At 40.1% G+C, this 9,059-nt stretch overlaps 1 pseudogene; it reads left to right on the forward strand.

Moving 5' to 3' along the window:
- Positions 1-415: 415 nt before the first annotated feature.
- LOC118998284 (60S ribosomal protein L12-like) lies at positions 416-6,518 on the forward strand (annotated as a pseudogene).
- The last annotated feature ends 2,541 nt before the right edge of the window (positions 6,519-9,059 follow it).

Here is a 9,059-nt window from a genome sequence, read left to right on the forward strand (position 1 = left end):
AGTCAAGGTTTCTGATCAGTTTGAATTAACTGATATTCTTACCTGAGTAGCTGTAATTCCAGTTAAAAAAAGAACTTGTTTTCACTAACTTTTTGTTCTTGTAACACACAAATGCTTGATGTCCATTTGGCCTTTTGAGTAGAAGAAACTGCTCAAATCTCTGTCATACCTTTGACCTTAAATCATTGGCCCAACCAGGTCCTCCATCCCAGTGCGGGAGACTGAGAACACAGAAAGTGCTTAACTGACATACTCCCCTGGAGATATCCTCTTTTATAGATTTCCCAACTCTAATTAAGAATTTTCCAAACAATAGCTGAATTGTAGAAATTGAATAAATATTGCCATAAAACTAAGTAACATGGATTCTGAGAGATCGGTATCCTCTACAGGCATGGTTTCCCTGGTAGAACTCATCAAACAAGGCCTAGAGATATTAGGGTATCATTGTTATGGTGGGACTATAAAAACAAAAGATGTCATTACAGAAATTTGTACCATTTTTCTCATAAAGTAATTATTGCACACATCAAATTATAATGTTAGTTACATTATATAAAAGAGTCCTTCCCTTTTGGCTTTCAGCTAGGTGTAGGTGAAGGAGCAACTTTCTTTGGTCACCCCAAATCCAAGTTCATCTGACACCAGCTGCCTCCACCATGTTGCCAAAGTTCAACCCCAATGAAATCAAAGTCATATACCTGAGGTGAACTTGTGTGGAAGTCAGTGCCAGGTCTGCTCTGGCCCCCAATATCAGCCCCCTGGGCCTGTCTCCAAAAAGGTTGGTGATGACATCACCAAAGCAACCAGTGATTGGAAGGGTCTGAAGATTACAGTGAAACTGACCATTCAGAATGGACAGGCCCAGATGGAGGTAGTGCCTTCTGCCTCTGCCCTGATCATCAAAGCCCTCAAAGAACCACCAAAAGATAGAAAGAAGAAAAAATTACACACAGTGGAAATATCACTTTTGATGGCACTGTCAATGTTGCCCAACAGGTGCAGCACTGATCTTTAGCTAGAGAACTCTCTGGAACCATTAAAGAAATCCTCCAGACTTCCCAGCCTGTGGGTCGCAATGCCAATGGCCACTACCCACATGATATCATGGATGACATCGACAGTGGTGCAGCAGAATGCCTGGCCAGTAAGTACTACAGAGGAAAATATTTCAATTAAAGATCATTTGACGGCAGACCACCTCATCCACGAATCGCCCGTTTTCAAAATAGGATAGAAAAGGAACAAGATAATAAACCAATCACATGTATTTTATTATCCTGAGAGGCCTGTGGATTTGGGACATTAAAAATAGACAAAGAATAAAAAGACAATGGTACTCTGACTCCAGACTCTGTCTCTATTGAAATGTGCCCAGGATAACTTGCACAGTAGAGGAGCAACGTGAGATATTTACCTTCCGATTTAGAAGCCCAGAAAAGACTGGTGCAGTATAAACTAGAGATTATAGTACAAAGGTAATTCCTCCACCCAAACTCATGATAACTCACAAGCTATAACTCTTCTGAAACCTGCTCCCAGAAGCAAACTTCAGATCTATTTCAAGATCTAACTCACAAGCCTTCCCTCCCCAACAAGAGACTTCTCTTTGGTCCATCCTTTCTTAAAAGTGGCAAGTTGGGTTGAAGATTACAGTTAACACTATATACAGCCTAAAGATCTATCTCTCCTCTTCCAGCTGTGACTGTAAATAAAGTACTCTTCTGCTGTCATAAACCATTTTGCCCCCCGCCAACTGATCACACACACACAAAGAAAGGAGTAGGTGGAAGTGGAGAATATCAAGATACCTGCAGGAGACTGCACCACTGAATTTCACAGGTATTCTACCACAGAAGTTCACACCATAAACCCAGGGAGTCAGAACAGATCAATTTAAGAAGCTGAGACTAACAAGAAGAGTCTCACAAACAAAGGGAAGACAAAGAAACAATGCCCAAATGAAAGAAAAGGTGGAAGTCTCAGAAAGAATGTTAGATGAAAGAGAGGCAAGTCCACTATCAGATATTGAATTCAAAGCACTGGTTATCAGGAAATTCAAAGAGCTCACAACGAGCTACCAGAAACTAGAGGGGAGCTACAATGACCTCTCCACAAAATATATCAACTTGAAAAAGGAAATAGAAACTATTAGCAAAGGCCAAGAGGAAATGAAGAATACAATTTCTGAACTGAAGAACACAGTAGAGGGAATGAAAAGCAGGATCGATGAGGCAGAAGATCAGATCAGTGAGTTGGAGGACACAGTAGAAAGAATCTCACAGAAAGAGCAATAAAAGGAAAAGAGGCTCAGAAAGAATGAAGAGGGGTTAACAGAAATGCAAGAAAATATGAAACGTTATAATGTCTGAATAATAGGAATACCAGAAGGAGAAGAAGAAGAACAAGGGACAGAAAACCTATTTGAAAGAGTAATGATGGAAAAATTTCCTAATCTGATGAGAGAAAAAGTCACATGACTTTTCTAGTGGGAATAACTAGACCTAGAATGAGTACTGCTCCAGTCATACCTAACAAATCATAAAAGCAGAACCCCTAAGGATAAAACTATTTCCAAGTAAATTAGCAGTATCTAGGAACAAAACTCAAGAAGATTAATAGTAATACATACAAAAACATCTAGTACCTACAAAGGCAAAATTCACAATGTCTGCCATCCAACTAACGATTAGCAGGCATACAAACAGATGGGAAAATGAGGCCAATAAGGAGGATAATCAATCAAGTGAAACAGACTCAAAATTTTAAAGTACCAGAGAAAGGCTTGAAAACAATTATAACATATATATGTTCATAAAGTTAAGCAGAGACATGGAAAATATTTTTCAAAAAGGCCCAAATGCAACTTCTGAGCATAAAAACTATAATGTCTGAGATGAAAAATACACTAGATAGAAGTAATGACACATTAGATATTGTGGAAGAAAAGGTGGGTTAAGAAGGTCACAGGAAAAAAATTCCAAGATAAGACACAGAGAAAAAATATGAAAATGCTATAGAGCTGTAGAACAGTGAGCTGTAGAACACTTGAAATGGTCTAATATGGAAAGGAAAGGAAACTGGTGCCCACAAATATTGAAAGAAAAATATAGAAATAATATATGAAGAAGTAATTGCAAACATTTTCCCAAACTTAATAAAACCTATAAAACCACAGACCCAGGGAACCAAATGAATCCAAAGGAAGAGAAACATGAAGAAAACTACACCAAGGTAAGCTACATTGCCCAAGGTAGTTCTAAATTGCTCAAAACCAGTAATAAACAAAAAAATCTTAAAAGCAGCTGGAGGAGAAAGACATGTTACATACAGAGGAACAAAGACAAGGAAGAGAAACAACATAAGCATAAAGATGATGGAGCAAGAAATGGAGAAAGGGGAAAAACAGCCCAGAATTCTATACCCCACAAAAACATGTTTCAAAATGAAGGGGTGGGATGGGATGGGAGTAATAGACAGAAAACTGTATTGAAAAATAATTAAATAAAAAAATTGGAAAAAATTAAAAAATGAAGGTGAAAATAAAGATATACTCACATACACAAAAGCTGAAAGAATTCATCATCAGCTACCCACACTACAAGAAATGTTAAAGCACATCCTCCTGGCAGATGAAAACTGACACCAGGTGGAAATAAGAAACAATGAACCAAAGAGCACTGGAAATACAATATAGATATCAAGAATATATTATTCTTTAAGATTTATTTCTTTTTTGTTTTTCTTTTTTAAATTATATTTTATTGATTATGCTATTACAGTTTTCCCAACTTTTCCCCTTTATCTCCCCTCCACCCCCAACCCTCCAGCATCCCCCCTCTTAGTTCATGTCCATGGGTTGTATATGTAAGTTCTTTGATTTTTCTGTTTCCTATACCATTTTTGACCTGTCTATTTAATGCCTACCAATTATGCTTCTTCTTCCCTGTACCTTCTCCCCCATTCCTCCCCTCCCTGTGATATCCATTTCTCTGATTCTGTTCCTATTCTAATTGTTTGCTTAGTTTTTGTTTTCATTGTTTTTCTTTCTTTTATTTTTAGGTTCATTTGTTGATAGTTGTGAGTTTATTGTCTTTTTACTGTTCATATTTTTGGTCCTCCTTTTCTTAGATAAGTCCCTTTAATATTTCATATCATAATGGCTTGGTGATGATGAACTCTTTTAAGTTGATCTTATCTGGGAAGCACTTTATCCTTCCATTCTAAGTGATAGCTTTGCTGGATATAATATTCTTAGATGTAGGTCCTTGCCTTTCATGACTTCAAATACTTCTTTCCAGCCCCTTCTTGCCTGTAAGGTTTCTTTTGAGAAATCAGCTGATAGCCTTATTATTTAAATGTATTTTTAAAATAACTGTTTAAATGAAAGTAATAACAATGGATTGTGGGGTTTATACCCTGCAAAAGCAAAATGCATAGAAAAATATCGAAGTTTTAGAGGGAAGAAGTGGAAGCATCTTATTGTAACATCCTTATACTAAATCTGAAGTTGCATAATATCTCTTTAAGGTAGATTGTGACAAGTTAAAGATGTATACTATAAATCTTGAAGTAACAACTAAAATAACAAAACAATGAGTTATGGTTAATAAGCTACAAGGAAATAAAATGGAATTTTAAAATACTTGAGTAATTAAAAGAAGGCAGAAAAGTAGGAAAAGGGAAAAAACAAATGGGACAAATTGAAAACAAATAGCAAGGTCACAAATTCAAAATAACTATAGCAATACTCACATCAAAGTAAATGGACAAAACATTCCAATAAAAGGCAGAAATTATCACATCAGTTATTTTTAAAAAGCAAGACCCAGGCCTGGCTGGTGTACCTCAGTGGATTGAGCACAGGACAGCGAACCACACGATCGCAGTTCGATTCCCAGTCAGGCCACATGCCTGGGTTGCGGGCCAGTTCCCAGCAGGGGACTCACAAGAGACAACCATACATTGATATTTCTCTCCTTTTCTCCTTTCCTTCCTCTCTAAAGACAAATAAATAAAATCTTTTAAAAAAAAGCAAGACCTACCTACATGCTACCTACAAGAAAGTCACTTTAAATATAAAGACATAAATGTGTCCAACGTAAAAATATGCCCAACAATTTTACTTGTAAGTATAGACCCAAGAGAAATGGTCACACAAAAACTTGTTCACGAATGTTTGTAGAAACATTATTCATAACCAAAAAGTGAAAATAATCCAATTTTTTATCAACTCAAGGGATAAATAAAATATAGTATTTCATACAGTGGAAGAGTATTCAGCTGTAAAGTAAAATGAAGTAACGACATATGCTACAACATGAATAAACCTTGAAAACAATATGCTAAGTGAAAAAAGCCAGTCACAAAGAACGAAATGTTGTATAATTCTATTTGCATAAAATGTTCAAAATAAGAAACTCCATGGAAACAGAAAGTAAAATGATAGTTGTCTAGGGCTGGAGGAGTTGGGAGAAAACAAGATGTGACTACTAACGGGTACAGGGTGTCTTATGGGGGTGATGAAAATGTTCTAAAATTGATTGTGGTGAAAAATTGATAGAGCTACATAGGAAATCATTAAGAATATAGACTATTTGGCCTAGCTAGTATGGCTCAGTGAGTTGAGCACTGGCATGGGAGCTGGGGGGTCACCAGTTTGATTCCCAGTCAGGGCACATGCCAGGGTTGCAGATAGAGTCCCTAGTTGGTGGCACGTGGAAGGCAGCCAATCAATGTTTCTCTCCCTCTCTGCCTCTCTCTCTAGAACTTAGTAAATAAAATCTTTAAAAGAAAATTAATGGGGGGGGGCATAGGAAGATGGCAGCGGAGTAGAACAAAGGATTTCACTTCCATCCATGCGTCAGAGAAAGACCAGGCTGATCTGCAGAGGAGCACAGCAGATGCCCAACAGGGACCCAGCATATAAGAAGGCAGGACTCCAGAGAGTGTAGCGGACACTGAATGACCAGAGGTTGAGGAGAGGAGACTACCGCAGATCAACAAGGTACAAAGGAGCAGAGCAGAGGCGGCGGCAGGCCCTCTGCCAGGCCGTGCCAGGGCCCTCGCTGGCCGCCCCAGTCTCTGAGAGCCGAGGGTGGGCAACAACAACCCTGGGAGAGAACTAGTCACTGGCACCCCCCCCCCCTTCTAGCAGGGCACAGATTGGAAAACACTAGGAGAGATGGGTTTGCCAGTAACAGCAGAGAGAGGAGTGGGCATTCGGAAGCAAACCAGAGAGCTCTGGTAACCCGTGGAGTCAGGCTATGATTGCTGGCCTGGGAGAACTGAGAGTCGCCCATGCATTCCCTGTGTCTCAGGGCCTGTGCCGGCTCTCAAACAGTCTCGAGGAGTCTCGGGCTACTGGCAGGACCCTGGAAGTGAATCAGTCGCCAGCTCCATCCCTACTCAGCCAGTGCAGACTCGGAAGCACCAGGAGTCAAACCATGGCTGTTGGCTTGGGGAACTGCGAGTTCCCCGAGCCTTCCCGGTGGCGCGGGATCTGTGCTGGCTCTTGAACAGCCTCGGGGAGTCTCGGGCTGCTAGCAGGGCCCCTGAAAGAGAGCCATCACCAGCTCCATCCCTACTCTGCCTCCACAGACTGGGAAGCACCGGGAGTCAGGCAGTGGCTGTCAGCTTGGGAGAACTGTGAGTTGCCCTGTGTGTTCAGCCACATCACAGGGAAAGGTCCGAGCCCAAGCCTGCAAGACCAGGAAAGCCTGGCTGGGAGCGCGTGCCCACACGCCAGACCAGGGCTGGAAAGCCTGGGGAAAAATCCGCTCTCAGTGGAGCGCGGGAGAGCGTCGCCAGTCTGGAACTTCGGAGGGCACTGGCGAAACCACTTGAGCTCACCAAGGTGCAAGAAAGGACACACTAACAGCCCCTCATGATGCTGCAGCTAATGAGATCAGAAGAAAAGGTTTGACCAGTGGGAAACCAACCAGAGGAGTAGGTAGAAGCGGAGAACACCAAGATATCTGCAGGAGACTGCACCACTGAATTTAACAGGTATCCTACCGCAGAAGTTCACACTATAAACACAGAAAACCAGAACAGATCAATTTAAGAAGCTGAGGCCAACAACAAGAGCATCACAAACAATGGGAAGACAAAGAAACCATCCCCAAATGAAAGAAAAGGAGGAAGTCTCAGAATGTTAGAGGAAATAGAGGCAAGTCAACTATCAGATATTGAATTCAAAGCACTGGTAATCAGGAAATTCAAAGAGCTTACAACGAGCTACCAGAAACTACAGGGGAGCTACAATGAACTCTCTGCAAACTATACCAACATGAAAAAGGAAATAGAAACCATCAGCAGAGGGCAAGAGTAAATAGAGAATACAAGTTCTGAACTGAAGAACACAGTAGAAGGTATGAAGAGTAGGAATGATGAGGCAGAAGACCGCATAAGCAAGCTGGAAGACAGGGCAGAAAGAATCTCCAGACGGACGAAGTCACTGAAAAGATAAACAGAAAAAATGAGGAGAATTTAAGAGAAATGCAAGACAATATGAAACGGAATAATATCCAAATAATAGGAATACCAGAAGGGGAAGAAGAATAACAAGGGACAGAAAACCTACTTGAAAGAGTAATAACGGAAAATTTTCCTAAGTTGAGGAGAGAGAAAGTCACATGAACCCAGGAATTGCAGAGAGTCCCAGGCAGGTGGAAACCAAAGAGGCCTACTGCAAGACACATCATCATTAAAATGGCAAACCTCCAAGACAAAGAGAAAATCCTAAAGGCAGCAAGGGAGAAAAAGGAAGTAACATACAAGGGGGTCCCAATAAGGTTGGTTACTGACTTCTCAATGGAAGCATTCCAAGCAAGAAGAGAATGGCAAAAAATATTCCAAGTAATGAGAACCAGAGGCCTACAACCAAGGCCACTTTACCCAGCAAGGTTCTCAATTAGATAGAAGGCCAAATAAAGAGCTTCCAAGACAAAAGAAGTCTAAAAGAATACGCCTCCACCAAACCAGCTCTACAAGAATTACTAAAAGAGTTGCTTTAAGGAAAAGAAGGACAGGAAGGAAAAGAGAGAGACGGAGAGGAACACAGGTAAACAAATGGCAATGAATAAGTACCTTTCAATAATAACCTTAAACATAAATGGATTAAATGCACCAATTAAAAGACATAGAATAGCTGAATGGTTAAGAAAGCATGACCCACACATATGCTGCCTACAAGAGACCCACCTCAGGTCAAAAGACCACAACAGATTAAAAGTGAAAAGATGTAAACAAATGTTCCAAGCAAATTGACAAGAAAAAAAAGCCAGATAGCAATTCTCATATCAGACAAAATAGACTTCAAAAAAAGGGTTATAAAGAGAGACCCAGAAGGGCACTTCATAATACTCAAGGGAAGAATCCACCAAGAAGACATTAACATCGTAAATATATATGCACCCAACATAGGAGCACCCAGATATATAAAGAAAATCCTAGAGGACCTCAAGAAAGATGTTGACTGCAACAAAATTATAGTAGGGGATTTTAACACCTCACTGTCAAAAACGGACAGATCTTCCAAACAAAATATCAACAAAGATACTGCAGCTTTAGACGACACTCTAGATGAAATGGATCTAATTGATATATATAGAGCCCTTCATCCCAAAGAAGCTAAATACACATTCTTTTCAAGTGCACATGGAACACTTTCAAAGATAGACCACATGATAGGACACAAAACGAGTCTCAACAAATTCAGGAAAATAGAAATCATACCAAGCATTTCCTCTGATCACAAGGGACTGAAATTGGAAAACAACCCCACAGGAAAAAAACCAAAACACCTAAAAGCATGGAGACTGAATGGTATGCTATTAAACAATGAATGGGTCAAGATAGAAATCAGGGAAGACATCAAAAAGCTTCCGGAAACTAATGAAAATGAACTCCCAACAAGGCAAAACTTATGGGACACAGGGAAGGCAGTCCTGAGAGGGAAGTTCATAGCAATACAGGCTTATCTAAAGAAGATAGAAATATTTCAAACAAACAACCTAATCCCACGCCTGCAAGAACTTGAGGAACAACAACAAAGG

The sequence above is a fragment of the Sturnira hondurensis genome, unplaced genomic scaffold (assembly GCF_014824575.4).
Source record: "Sturnira hondurensis isolate 20B ecotype Veracruz unplaced genomic scaffold, ASM1482457v3 Scaffold0013994, whole genome shotgun sequence".
NCBI lineage: Eukaryota > Metazoa > Chordata > Mammalia > Chiroptera > Phyllostomidae > Sturnira > Sturnira hondurensis.